Raw genomic sequence first — 15133 nt, forward strand, 5'->3', positions numbered from 1 at the left:
ATTCTGAGTCAGTAGACCCAGTGTGGGGTGCGGAGCTCAGCTCTCTGGTAAAACTCAGTGATCCTAGGGCAGAGTAGGAGAGCCTTATTCCTCTCCCAGGTGGGCCATTCGCACTGTGGTGACCCAAGAGATCTTAATAATTATGTGTCTTAATTTACATTTTAAAACCATATATATTATTCAAAAGATTAAGCAAAAATACTGAGGTAAACAATTATTAGGTAAATAATCACATTGGGGAACTGCATGTCAAAAATTGTGAAGGTGGCGGTAGATGCTGAAGTTGACAAGCCATGAGACAAGGACTAGGATGGCTGCTACAAATATTTGATGTGGTTATTTTTAAAACTCCGAGAATATTTCTTTTATACATAACTTTTTTTTTTTAATATGCTGTGGGTCAAACCCAGGGCCTTGCACATTCCAGATAAATGCTCAACCACTAAGCTACATCCCTGGGCCTTATCATTTTTTAATAAAAAATACATTTTCATCATAGTAAACTTGAAATTTTCATAAAAATAGGAAGAAGGAAATTAAAATTCTGGGGACGTCACCGAGAAGCCACCCTGGTGACGTCCCATCCCCATGTCCCACACAACCCCGGGACCTGCTTGTGCCTAATGTCACCCCCAGCACCCCCTCTCCCTCCCAGGTGGGCATTCTCTCCGTCCCTTTATCTGCATATCTTCACCTTGGAAACATACTTCCCATACAGATTCACCACTGCTTGGAAGTTTTTAATACTCTTTCATGCCATTGAATAACTTCCCAAAAGACGATTCTAGACGTTTGACACCATTCCAGCATGGAGAACTTGTGAAGAGCTTGTGTGTCACTGAGTTTTAAGCCCTAGCTTTGCTTTGGATGAATTATTAAACTGCTCTGTGACTCCTTTCCCCCATCTGGGATGTGGGAATAGTAGCACCTAATTGATAGAATCGAAGAGTAAGTGGGATAATGTGCTTAGAACACATCCTGGCACAGAGAAAGACCGCGAAAACTTTTGACATCATGATCCCAAATGCGTTATCATGTTTAAAGCACTCCTGTGCTTTCTGATGTTTTATATTCGTCAGGATGTTTATGATTCCCATTGGATCTGATTCCAGAAGCAGAAAGTCCATGTGTAATAAGGAAGGCACAACAGCAACTTACGTGTCCAATGATTCCCACAGTCTCTCTACCTCAGAGTTTTGGTTTTTACATTTCACCTAACACTTTTTTTGTTGTTGTTATGCAACACGCCTTCGCTTTCCTGACCACTAAAATCTGACCCAAACAAACACAACCATTCTCTCATGCCAGGACTAGGCAGCTCTGTAGCCTTCAGATGTAGTTCTTCTGCTTTGATCCTCTGACTGCAGGGTGAAACCGATGTAGGCAGGGATTATTCCTTAATTATGGTTTGTTGTCTGCATCTTTTCTGTCTTACTGCCACCAGAAGAAGAATACGCCTTAAGTCTGAAAAAGAAGAGAATTGCTAAATATGAATCTTACCAAGCTCTATGACAGCGCTGTACATTATTCCGTGTAGGAGTTGGATGTGTCTTCAACAACCATAACGATGGGAGGTTGGCGTGGTCCTCCTGTTGTACCTCTTGCCTGTGTGAATTTTCTGATCTTGTAATTTGGACTTTACCTTGAATTTTGAACATTCAAATGCATTTCTATATTTGGATTTTTCTGAAGAGATTGTGTGTAAGATGGGCATAGAAAATGCAGCACCCTTTCCTATAGAGGATACACTTCCACGGTGCGGCATCCTTCAGGACTTGCACCTTGTTTTCCATAATGGGTCCCAGGGTGACCCTCCTGTTCTGACTCATGGGGACTCCCTGGGAAATCTCCAGCCGAGCTAGCTCTTGCTCTCTGGGGTTTTCTGACCTGTTTGTCAGACTTTCTCCTGGAGTTTTGAGTCTTTAACTGACCCATGATGACATGTATCATGTGATTGCCATCCACCTTTATTTTATTTTACTTTATTTTATTTTAATGATTTTCACGTCACCATTTTGCCTAATCTCAACAGTGTATTCTTCTCATTGAACTATTGTACAGGGAGCTGTAGAAGCTTCCTTAATAATCTACACAGCTAGTGGGATTCTGGTAAGCACCCCGAGATCCTGCCAAAAGCCCAGCTCTTCTCTGTATCTTCTGCCCTTACCATGTTTCCTTAAGGTCCACATAGAGTCCCCTCACTGGGGTCAGGGATGCTTCTGTTTTATTCTGCAGGAGAAAAGCCTTGGTTTTTCAAATACTACTGTGAGTAGTGACCCTGGGAGAGACTGCATATCACACTGAAAACCTATTTCTGGATAGCAAGCAGAGGACAATTTTGCAGATTCTGCACTCAGTAGTCCAGCATTGCACAGATCTGTGAAATTGCAATTAGAAAGAACAATACTTACAACTACAGCTATGGCTCTATTTCCCTCAGCTTTTATTTTGGAAAATTACAAACCTGCAGAAATTCAAGTAGAGTCTAATGAACGCCCACATAATCTTTAGCTAGACTCCCTAATTTTTCGTTGGATTGCAGTGCTGGGGATTGAACCCAGTGCCTCACATGTGCTGGAAAATTGCTGTATGACTAAGCTGCATCCCAGCTCTTAGATTTCCTGTTGTTTTCATCACATTTGCTATTTCTTTCTCTGAACACATACAAGGTATGATCAAATGATATGATGAGTGCTTAAATTTTAAAAACATTTTATTACAGTGAAAGACACGGAGCCATGAATCCCCCTCAATACTTTCCCTTACTTTGGACACATCGTTCTTGCCACTTTCTGCAGAAGATCTGGAAGTCCTCTTTCTTGAGTATCTCTAGTTGTACTGTCGTGTCCACCTCGATGTCCATTCAAAACATTGAGCTTTCCTTGTCATTTTGACTTTGGGGACTAGCCAAAGGTCACACCATGCCAGATCTGGTGAATAAGGTGGATGAGGGCACAGAGTCATGCTTTTATGAACTGCCCTTCCATTGGATGGCACTGGGCAGCAGAGTTCATCATAGTTTTGATCATACTTGGTAAAGAAACCCAGGCAAGAAGACTTCCAGAACTGCTTCAGAAAGTGGCAAGAACAATGGGATTAGTGAGTTCAAAGTGAGGGGGAGGATTCTGAGTGGGATTCATGACAATGTGTCTTTTAATATAATAGCATATAAAAACGTAACCCTATGTCTCAATCATCCTTTGTATGAGTGTGATGTGATTGACATGCTTTTATGTGCACACACATAAACACACACTATTATATTACTGACTCTTTACCCCTCATAATAAAAACATTTTCTTTCACAACCATAAGACTGGAAATCTAACACTGATCCAATAGCATTACATATTATCCAGGCCATATCCAATCATCTCCTTAGACTCTTGTAGCCTACCTTCCTTCCTCTCTTATTTGCACATTGCTATGCATGTTTTGCTGTTGATGATGATGCTTTATTTCTGCAGTGTTTCCAAATGTGAAATAGTTTAATTACTTTCTCACAAGTAAATTCAGGTTAAACTGGGATTTGGCGGGGAGAAACTGCTGGCATCAGATGACATCATGTATGTGACATTAGCAGCCTCCCGATGTGAGTCTGTACCTCGTTAGTGGGGCTACCTGTGGGCTCTTGGTCAAGGTGGCATTCAGATCTCCCTATTCCTACAGGCACATTTCGTTCTGTAATAAATAGAATCTAGAAATGAAATTTTTCAAACACCGCATTCCTTCCTGTTTTTTGTCCAATGGGGTTAGCATCCATTGATGATTTTTGACTGAATAAATAATTACTATGGTAGTTGCAAAGTAGTAATTTCCTACTTCTATCCTTCCTTCTACACTTATTAGCTGGCATTTTCTGTGAAGAGGAGCTTTCCCTTCTTCTCCTCCCCTTAAAACTCATTTCCTATTTGTACACATTCATAAACACCTTATAAATTGCATGTGTTTAGTCAGTTTCTGGCATTGTTCATTCTGGTGCTTGAATTATTCCATATGTGGCTGGGAGAATGCCCTTCACGTGGGTTAATATACTGACAGTAATGACTCTGTATTCAAAGTAAGAACTTTGGACAATTATACTCAAGAGCAAAATGAATAGAGATCAAAGCACACCAGCTCTATGCTAAGTATCCCACGTGCATTAGTGCACTGATTCTGAGAAAAGCTTGTTGAATAAGTGTTTTCTATATTTTACAACACCATGATCAATGTGAAAGTCCTGATGTATAGATTCTATAGTACAGGTGACCATTCAGGGTAGAACACTCGAGAATATTAATAAAAGAAAAGGACTCTCCCAACAAGGCCAGAGTCAGCTTTTCCTTAATCTATACCCAATAGAAATAGTTTTGCTGTTAGATATGTAGATGTGTGTGTTTAAGGGTGTTAATCCAGAGTCACACAGCACCTTCTGTGTAGTTAAGTACACATAAACCAGCTGCTTAGCTAACTGCGGAGGATATTCTCAAGTGCCTCCCACTAACTAACTTGCCAGACCCACAGATCCGCCCCATCCATCCCCTTTGGAGCCCAGCTTTTCCTAGAAGGGTACAGTGTGCTGTGCACACTGGGGTAGTAATGACCCCTCATTTGCCCTGCTCTGCTCTCTGCTATTGTTTACAGACCAAGAGTCAGTAGTAGTTGTTCCCAGGCCTAATTGGGTTAGTTAGACTTGTAATTGTAGTATTTCCTTTAAGCATATTTAGCTATTATACAAAACCATCAAACTAGGGGAATAAGAAAGTGTACTTGTTATTTTGAAATTCAGGGTTGAATCTCAATTTGAGGAAATTACTATAACAATATGTGTGAGCCAGAAAAGTTTAAAAGACTGAACTAGGAGTCATAAAGGCCCACCAGTTTCAAGATTCACACAGTGCCTCAATATCTGTTCACCTTAGAGAAATCAAAAGTGGTGATTTATACGAGAAAGGCTACAACACACAGCTCTACCCCCGGCAGGGAAGTGTATCGCAATATTGTCAAGTGAGTATTTGTAGGTTGCCATAGATTTTAGAATTTCTGGCTTTAACATGGGTTTTTGCTTTTAAATCAACTGACCCATTGCTGTTTTGATCTTATCAAATAAGAGTTTCTACTATTAATTTCTAATTTGACTGGAGTTTCAATCATTCTTAAGTAAGATTTCTGAGCCTTTAAAGGGCCTCAAGTTAAAGAACATTTCAGGTACTGTAAAAGTCTCTCTTGCGATTATGGGGATCCAAATGTCCACTGCAGCTAGGTTTCGAGGGTCAGGAATAGAGAAGAGCAGACTGAGCCCCTGGTGACAGGTGAGCAGGGCTGGCGTACATGCACCGACCTCCCCCAAACTAGCAGAAAACACGTACGACTTCAGAGCCTGCAGTCGCGCTGTATCCTATTCATAGGTTAAAGTTTCTATTGCAGTTCTGTGTCTTGGGACCGTCTGTCACTTCTCTGGATGCTCCCTAGGTGTGGAGCAGCTTCCTAGCTTAGATCTTGGAAACACCAAATGAGACAGTGAAGCAGGACAGAGCAGCCTTGGGAAGGCAGGAGTCCCCAGCTAGCCTGCTGTCCCAGCCTGTCCCTTTCCTGTCCAGACCTGAGTCGCAGCTCTTGTTTGGTGTCAGCAGGCAAAACTCCCACTGCTCATCTAGGAAGCACTTGGCAAATATTTGTGGTTGATGATGTTGTTCACTTGTAAAATGTATTCAGAAGCTGCAGTGACACCTAGACAGTCAGCACCCAGCGGCCACACTCAGCAGTGCATTGCTGCTTGCGTGCCGGGACAGTGGTCTAAACCCCAATGTCCCCTACTGTGCTCGGTGCCCCTGGTTCTCAGAGCGGGCTCTGCCCAGGGCCTGGAGGACCAGCCTCACTTCTCCAGCAGCCCAGCTCGCTGGCATCAGAGCATGAACAGCACTGTCCTGTTCCTTCACGTCACACTGGCTTCCCCACTCCCGCTGCCGCCGAGTCTGGTCCCCACACCTCAGGCTGACATCTGAACCCAGAGACCCCTAACTGCAGCCCCCTTCCCTCTTTAGTCTCCTGACCCTGTGCTCCAGCTGGATATGAACCGCTCTGCTGGACGAGCCCCATCTTCACCCGAATTGCTTTCCTTGGTCCACTCAAATCAACCTCATTTCTGCCTATTGAGATCCCGCCCTTCGGCCAAACTCCCAGGGCCAATCTACTTTTCCTCGAAGTCGTCCTTGAGTCCTCTAACCAGCAGTCATCTCTCCCCGAGTGGTGGCCCTTGGCCACCAAGATTGTTTGGATGCGTGTGCTACCATCTTTCCATGGCCTGGGTTCGGGCCCTCGGGTGTGCTCAGCCTGCACTTCCCCCAGCACCTTGCAGGCACCCCTTGCACAAGGAAGTGTCTCACCTTTAAATGAAGATGTGGTCACCATTAGTTGAGCTGTGTGAGTTCTTGACTCTAACCAAGTAGCACAGTGCTGGAAGACTTTAGGAAATATTTTCAGGACTTAAAAGGTACATAGACTTGGAATGGAAATATTCTACCCTAAACCATGAAATTCTCTGAGCTGAAACATAACGCTTAGAATTTAGATAGAATGTTTGACTTCCAGAGATCTTCCTTTATGCATGCCATAAATGGAGTGCTCATTCCGGGGCGGTTCTTATTTATTGCATGCTGAGAAAAATATTACTTCTCTTCTAATTGTTGAAAGCTATAAAATTCTTGTCCCTTATTGTTTACTCATGTGTTAATTAAATTATTTTCTAAAGTAGTCATAGTTTTAAAAAGCAAATAATTTAATATTGTGTTTCTTATTTTTTCCTTTTTAGCATTCAGAGGTCAAATATGCCACCCTAAATAGTGACACTTCAAACAAGTACAGGGAACTGCTCCTTCTCTGTAAGGCATGTCTATAATCTATGACTGATACTGCCTATAATGATGCATCTATTTCCTCCTGCATTTCTGTGTGGTACAGGGTGGCTGAACAAGCACTAAAGAACTTTCTCTATTAACTCAGTTCTGCTGCTTAGGATGGATTGTGACATTGACAGCATCACGGGTCACTTGGCGTCTTCCCCTCCCCCTCAGTTCTCCTAACACTTTGTTCTCTTGGGGCTGGGGCATTTCAAGGTGGGCTCAGTACATTAAATATGTGTGTGGTTGGACTCCAGCACCAGGACGGTATACACTAATGATCTCATTCCGCATTCTGGCTTCTTTCTAGCATGTGTGTGTGCACGTGTGCATGTGTGTGTGTGCATGTGTGTGTGCGTGTGTGTGTGTGCGTGTTACACCCAGCTCGCTCACCGCGGGCAGCCACCTTCCCATCCCACTTGCCTTGCTGATTAGCTGAAGGGTTTCCACACGGGCCACCTCAGCCAGTGTGTCATTAGGTTTGGGGAAGATTTCTCTTCATGGTGATCATCAAGCATAGATTCGGAGCATCTAAAAATGAAACAAATGGTTTAAAATTGCAAAACCCACAACTACGTTCTGTAGGCTTCAGAATAATACTTGGGCTTCGCTGCTTTAATGCAAAATTGCTGGGCTTTGGAAGCAGCAAACATAATTCAGTTGCCTCTCCCTGAAACTGTGGCCCAGCGGTGACTCGTGGAAGGAGATCCTCTTCTCGTCTGTCAGACTCGGCCCCCTGTAAACCAGTGACTCCGTGTCCCGAGGGTCCGCACTGGGGACCTTCGGCTCAGCGCCCTGCCATCATCTGAGAACCTAAGTCTTCAACCCTGATTCTGTCGCTGTGGGGTGTACACTGGCAGTTCCTCCCTCCTGACCTCCTGAGGCCCCGTCCCCACAGCTGTGTGTGCCCTTGGCCGGCCCCATCTGCCTCCGGGCCTGCTCACACGAGGGCATATTCTGTAGGGTCATTTGGTCCCTCAGTGCAGACTGTCTGCTCTGTTTTGCTTTCTGGCTTTATTTCCTCCATGGCCCTTCTGAGTATCTGCTTGATTACATATATTTTTGTGTACCGCCTGTCTTCCTCCACCACGAAAAGCAGCGTAAACAATCAACAGTTTCATTCAATGCTATGTCTCCAGCTCCTATAAATGCCTGACAGGTAAAGGGTACTCTTACCTGATAAGATAAAAGAGTGAAATTAGCCTCCCCCCTTTCTTTATTTTCTTGTCATTTTTCCAAAACATAAATCTGATCGTGTCACTCCTGTGCTTATAAACTTTTAGTAGTTCCCAATTTCCTACGGAAGAAACCCCAAATGTGCTAGTTCGGCATTTGAATCCAGCGTACCTGTCCCACCCTCCTCCTGGATTCCACGTGCTCTAGAACGAGCCAGCTGCACGGGGCCACTTGGCCTTGCCAGAGCCCGCCCTTCTTGCACCTCCGCTGTGTGCCCCAACGTTGGGGCCCTCACTGCTCTTGCCCCCTTTGACAGAGCAGCTCCTGGTTGTCTGTCAGGACCCAGCAGAACCCGAGATCCTCCGAGAAGCTTTCTTCCCGTCCCACACGCAGCTTGTCCCTTGTACTGCAGCACCTTCTGCATCTGTCTTCTTCTGCTCCAAACGGATATTAGCAAAAGCTCTATTTTCATCATTTCCCCCCCTTCAATTCTTTTTTTATTCCAAATGGAAAGAGGACCAAGCATCTCAGGAAGCAGGGAAGCATGGGAGAAGAGCAATAGGGGATGAAGAAAAGGAATGAAGATATATTGTGTCCATGTACCAACCCCGCATGACAAATGAATCATTATATACTGCAAACATGTACTAATCAGAACATGAAAAATAAACTGATACCAGCCTTTGCTTTCCTACTCCCAATCATTCAATAAGATGATATACGAAGCACAGTAGAGTGGGTCAAATGCTTTGGTTTCTTCCTTTATTCCCACCCATGACTCAAAACTGAGTATGCTCCAATTTTGACATATGAAACATCTTACAGCAATATTCAGACCCTTCTATAGAGTCGGCACTTGGCAAGACTGGAATGGTAGAATGAATGAATGATGGAGGAGTAGAGGCATGGGTCACACATAGACCACTGAGGCCCAAGTTCTGGGTACTTTCCTAAGTACCTCTCCTCTTTCTTTGAAACACTACTGCTGTGCATAACTGCTTCATAACCATCCTTTTTCATATGCACAGTTATCTCCTCATGTGCCTAATCAGATGGTGCCACATGATTTGAGGATATACGTGAATAAATGGGGACTCAAGTGATTAACTTTGGGGACCTGAATTCATGTGTAAAACAGAGGAAAAGGTTCCCCTGAGGCCAGGCTGAAAACCTGGACAGAAAAGTTAAATGTGCTCTGTACAAAGCAGCAGCTTGCAATTTTTAAACTCCTAAATGTATTATTTTTTCTTCGGGGAAAAGCAATGAGCAAAGAAAGTTAGAGTTGAATGCATTGGAAATAGTTTCATACATGATTCCAGAAAAGGACTAAAATGACTTGATGTTGAGTAGAGTGATTTCATCAGGGTAGTGGGCTCTGTGGAAGAAAGGGTGTAGAATGTAGCTGAACACACAGGGACTGCCAAGAATCACGTTAGCAATCAGCACACCGAGAGTCCCAGCTCTCCAGCGTGACTGGGGTTGGACAGAAAGGTGCCAACCTCCCACGCAGCACCAAGTTTTGCAAACCTAGGCAGTAAAAACCCATGCAGGGATCAGAATATGACCCTGATGAATGGCCGCATTGTCTTCTAGTTGCTGCACCCTCGGGATGACAGAAGCAACAGCATCTGTGGCGCAGGATCAAGTGATGACAGCCTTCTGGATGCGCCACGTATACAAATCAGGAGATCTGTAGCCCATGGGACTCTCATCACCTGAGCCCCTCAAGCAGATGCCTTCTCCACTGAACCCCTCTCTGAGCAAAGAGCTCTTCCTCTCTCCCACCAGGTTCTCTCCCTGCTGACCCCATGTGCTTCATGACCCTGCCAACAATGAGGCAACAGAGGGGCAGCAGAGAGAGCCGGGCTTCCTCTAGTGCCTCCCCTTCCTCCTCGAGATAAGAGCAGCTCAGTGTTTTCTCAGGCACATAGCTGCTTTGATTAGAGGACACACTTCCTTGCCTCCTGTGCAACAAGGTGTGGCCTTGGGACTACATTCTGCCCGGTAGGATGGTGGCAGAAGGGGTATGTGCTATTTCCAGGCTGTTGCCATGTGAGGAAAGAGTGCCATTTTGGTGACTACAGCGTGGCCATTGTGGTGAGTGGTTCTGAGCCACCTGGGTATGGGCCAAGCAGCCAAAGAAAGGGAAATTGTGCTTCTGTAGTTCTCAGAGTGCAGGTGCCCTCTTGCTCAGTCTGGAACCTAAGTGAAAAATGATTTTATTGAGCTAATTCAGAGCTCTTGCCCCAGCAGCCAAACTTGGAGCCTAACCTGTGCAGTCACTTCATGAAGTGACCGCCTACTAAACGCGTTTTCCCATCTTTGTTTTATAACTCTTTCCATAGCCCCCACCCTTTACCCTCAGCTCTTGACACACACAGATGTCCTGCCTTTTCTCAAGCCAGCCACTCCCTTCTGTAACCCTGCCTGTACACGCCATTCCCTCCAGCATCAACACTGCAACCTGTCAAGCCTCCCTTCGACTTCCAAGACTCACTCGCCTCGATCTCTTATTGTAATTGTCTCTCTGATCTGCATATTCTCAATAGAGAGTAGTCTCTACTTGACTCTCTAAACTCTCTCTCTTTTCTCTTCTCCGTCCTGCTGTGTGGACCAGGAGGCCGATGTCTACAGACTGTACAGCCAGAGTCCCTTGTCCTCTGGCTTCCAGTTGGATTTGGCCAGTGGCAATCGGGTGATTGAAAGGTTAGGGCCAGAAAAGCTAAGGTATTTATTTTCCCAGCTTCCTCTCTTCCCAGCCACAGCCCCTGGTTCTTGCTGGGGCAGGAACAGGTTCTTGCCATTGTTATTCTCTGGCTGTGTCATCACCAGTGGTTTCCTAAATGCTGCCCATTTATTTGTAAATGCTTCCATTATTAAATTCCCTACAGATTACACTTTGGAGCTTGCCTCTGTTTCCTACTGGGACCCTGACCGAGAGCATGTCTCATTAGACTGTGGTTAGACGATGACAACCTCAAAGTCAAGGACAAAGACCAAGATGTTTTCCATCGCAAGCCTAGCTCAGCACCTGACTCACAACCTTTGCATAACTCTTCATATGGTAAAAAACATGTCTGTCCACTCAAGATTCTTACATAAATTCCCAAACAACAGAACTGTTGACCTTTGACATAAAATTTAACTTACATAAATGTACATTGTGAACTTAAACTCTCACTTTATTTTCAAATGAATGTGAAATTCTTTACATAATCATATAGTAACTGGGTTTCACTCCAAAATATTCACTTCATTCATTGCTTCCAGTGTGTTCCATTTGTTTATTCATCTTATATTGATATTTTACAGTCATTTATATCTTCATTCAAATTTTCAACCAAAAATACTTAGCTGAGAACCAAGGACTGAAATCTGTGGGTGTCACCTAAGGCTTTCTCTTGGCTGACGTTAACCTCAGAATTATCACTCCTTTGGGACTTTGGTTCCATCATTTCAGTGCTATTGAGAGTGGAACTATTTTCTCAACTTCACTTTTGGATTGGTCATTGCTGGAACCACAACTGACTGTGGTTCTGCCACCTGCCTCGCAAGTGGAAGGACCTGAGCTCGATCCCTGGTACCAAAAAAAAAAGAGAAAGAAATACAACTGATTTTTTCAAAATTACTCTTGTATTCTGAAATCTTGCTAAATTCTTTTATTAGATCTAACAGCTGTGAGTGTGTTTTCAGAATTTTACATGCAGTAGTTTTCCCTAATTCATAAGAGACACCTTCCAGTACGACCAGTGCAAGACTGCAAGTTTTCAGTAATAGGAGGCCCTTTGGGCTTCTCTTTGACATATCCAAGTTGCACCATTGCTCTTGTGCTTTGGAGGCACTGATGAGTATGATGAAAGTTACATGAACACAGGCACTGTGCTACTGCAGTGTAGATCGGATAGCCAGGACAGCTGTGAAGAGGCTAACAGGTAGGATGTGTGTGCGGTATGAATCTGCCAGACAAACAGATGACTCATGCTCCTGGGGAATGGAGCAGGATGACACAAGACTTTACCACATAAAACAGAACAGCACAAGATTTAAAACTTATGAATTGCTTATTTCTGAAATTTTCCATTTGGTATTTTTAGACTATGGCTTTATTAGTCAGCTTTCCCATCACTGGACACATTATTCAACAAGCACACCTGAAAGGAGGAGAGGTTGAGTTTGGCTCACAGTTTCAGTCCCTAGTCAGCAGGCTCTAAGGCAAAGACAACATGGCGGAAGGGCCTGGGGAAGCAAAGATGCTTAGTTCATGGCGACGGGGAAGCAGAGCAGGGGGAAAATGCTAGAGAGGAGCAGGTAAGGGACCATATATAGAACCCAATGCCACACCTCCAGGACCCACCAGGAGCATCCTTGAGTAATTTTCTAGGCTTTTAAAAAATCTAATTAAGTTGACAAATCAGGATTAAGGGTCACAGTGATTGACTGTCGGTAACTGAAACCATGGAAAGTGAACCTGCAGATAAGGGGTCCTTGCATATGGACTGTAACAAGGTCAGGACACCTGCTAACAGAGCTAGTCTCTCTCTCTCTCTCCCCATTCTGGATCTCTTCTCCTATCTTCTTGAACCTACCAAGTAACTAGCATTGCTTCCAAAATAGCCCAGAGTGAAAGAATGACAGCATTGTTTGCTAAAAAACATAGTCACTTCCTTGATGTTTTGTTGGAGGGAGAAAATAGTTATATTCCTTGTAAGGGTTTTGCAAATGTCTTTCCATTCACTCATGCACTTACAAGAGAAAGCAGGTTATGTCTAAAGGTGTGACTATCCAATAAATCACCAATGAGTTCTTACATAGAATTTCTAAATCTTGACCAGATAACAAAGCTCCCATTGTGCAGGTATGGTGGAAAGAACAGATTTTACAGGGCAAACCCACTTCTACCACTTTGCAGCTGTAACTTGAGAAAAAGAAAAGAAATCATACCTATCACTCTGACCACTATGAGAACAAGATGAAGGTGACATAACAGGCCCAGGCACCACTTCACCCCACCTTCCAGCTTCCTGTTTTCCACCTCCATTGATAAGAATAAATTATTCTTATTCAGTTTATGCTCTCATATGTGCACAAGATGAACCGCCAATGAGAAGACAGTTCATTTACCTTTCAAGAAAGCCCACTCCTTTCTAACCCCCTCTCTAAGTTACGAGCAACACTAAGAATACCCATTCTCTAAGAAGGAAAATAAACCAGGACCATGTGGCATTAAGAGGTCAGAGAATCTATGGGGAGGAACGTGCCATAGAGCACTCAGGGCTTAACACATGGGACCTGGAGAAGGGCTGGCACGCCCTGAGCTGCTTGGATCTGAGGTACACTTAAAGGAGTGCAGTACAGATGCCCAAAACTTCAAATTTCCCAAAAGAAAATTAATTTTTAGTGCATAAAACCAAGTTTCCTGGTCTGCTTCCCTTTCGTCCCCAGTTCTCACACCCTACATGTGTTCTAAAACTTTCTGCTCAACAAGTCCCAAAGCACCACACCAGTAGAATCCCCAAAGCCTTATCCACTCCCATTCCCTTTATTAGGCAGGTCAATTTAACTCCCTGAGATACCCCCATTAATTTTAAGAGTCCATGTTTGCAGTGCATACTGATTGCATTCATCATGGGCAGTTGGTGCATAGGCATAACCACTTTAATTCTCTCTATTTCCCCCTCCCTTCTCCCCTCCTTCTGTCTTGGTCCCTTCCCCTTTTACAAAAGATCTAGCTCCCTGTTTCTGGTTATCTATCTTATATTTTGCTCTTTATTTATACTTTGGGTTTCTCATATAAGGAAAGCCATGCAGTGTTTAAGCTTGTTTGTCTGATTTATTTCCCTTAAATTACAGTCTCAAGGTGCATCCATTTGCCTACCAATTACTCAAGTTCATCCTTCTTTGTGACAGAGTAGTACTGTTGTTCATCTGTTGGTGGCCATAGAGCCTGCTTCCAAGGTTTAGCTACCATGAGTTGTCCTAAACAACCTCCTTCTCCTGCATCCTTCTTGTTCATCAGTTTTTCTTTCTTCTTACCCATTCCTCCCATTCTGCAGTTCAAACTATCCAGAAATCGAGTGCACAAAACATACACCCTCAAGCGAGGAAGGTGAGGATATTCAGATGCTGGTGAGATTCTTTTATATCTTCTTCCAGCCTTCTTGCTCCCTTCTATGCGTCCTTAAGTAAAAGGTGATCTGAAGAAATCATAGATCAGGTTACCTTTTTAAATTTGATTTACTCATTCATTCAAAACTACTTATTGAGTATTTACTATGTGTCTTTAAAACACTGATAATTCAAGCCCTTGGAAGAAAATTACGTGTCTTTGTCTTTGCAATCTCAGTCCTTCTATTTGTCCTATTCTTCCCTTCAAGTTTCTTCCAAGGAGTCTCTGATGGCACAAACGGTAGATAACCAATTGACTGGTTAAGAGGAACTTTGTCCTCTCTTGCATCTCAGGAGAATTTTTCAATAGAAGATGTGTCATTTCATTGTAACAAGAACAAGTAAAAAATTACAAAATCATCTGTTATGTGCTGCAGATTTTAAATGCCTAAGGATTGTCTTGGGCTTTATTTACCCTTAGCTCTCCACCCAAGCTGCCATCCACACCCTTATGTAAGCATGATGCTGGTGTACTGCCTGGCCTTGCAGCTCCACTTGACTGCTGGGCCATGAGGCCCAGATATCTGGTCAAACATGATTCTCGATGTCTGGGAGAGTGCCTCTCTATGCCTGTAATCCCTGCACTCTGGGAGGCTTAGGCAGGAAGATTGCAAGTTCAAATCAACCTGGACCATTTAGGGATTTAGCAAAACCATGTCTCAGAATTTAAAAAGGTTGGGGATATAGCTCTTGTGGAAGCTCTGGGTCAATCCCCAGTAGAAAAAAAAGGTGGGGGAGTGGGGGGAAATGAACATTTGAATCAGTAGACTCAATAAAGCAGACTGAACAGGACAGGGCTGACCTGCCTGTGAGTAAGAGGGAGTCCTGCCTGCGAGCTGCTAAGCTTGACTTTTCCTGCCTTGGGACTTGAAAAATTGCCTCCTCCTGGGTCTCAAGGCTGCCGGCTTCCA

The 15133-nt window shown here is 43.8% G+C and overlaps 1 long non-coding RNA gene across 6 annotated transcripts in view; it reads right to left on the bottom strand.

Moving 5' to 3' along the window:
- Positions 1 to 206: 206 nt before the first annotated feature.
- Positions 207 to 15133, bottom strand: part of LOC101707067 (uncharacterized) — a 35960-nt gene continuing 21033 nt past the window's right edge. For 5 of the 6 annotated variants that reach the window (XR_002393770.2, XR_001183248.3, XR_002393772.2 and 2 more), the window contains one exon: positions 7451 to 14251. This is a non-coding gene — a long non-coding RNA (uncharacterized LOC101707067). Of the gene's footprint in view, positions 1465 to 7304; positions 7413 to 7450; positions 14252 to 15133 lie in introns of those variants that run through there. The other variant, XR_001183249.3, reaches the window with a different exon arrangement.

This window comes from Heterocephalus glaber, unplaced genomic scaffold (assembly GCF_053883595.1).
Source record: "Heterocephalus glaber isolate CG9 unplaced genomic scaffold, H.glaber_assembly_v1.0 deba00001465, whole genome shotgun sequence".
In the NCBI taxonomy this organism is placed as follows: domain Eukaryota; kingdom Metazoa; phylum Chordata; class Mammalia; order Rodentia; family Bathyergidae; genus Heterocephalus; species Heterocephalus glaber.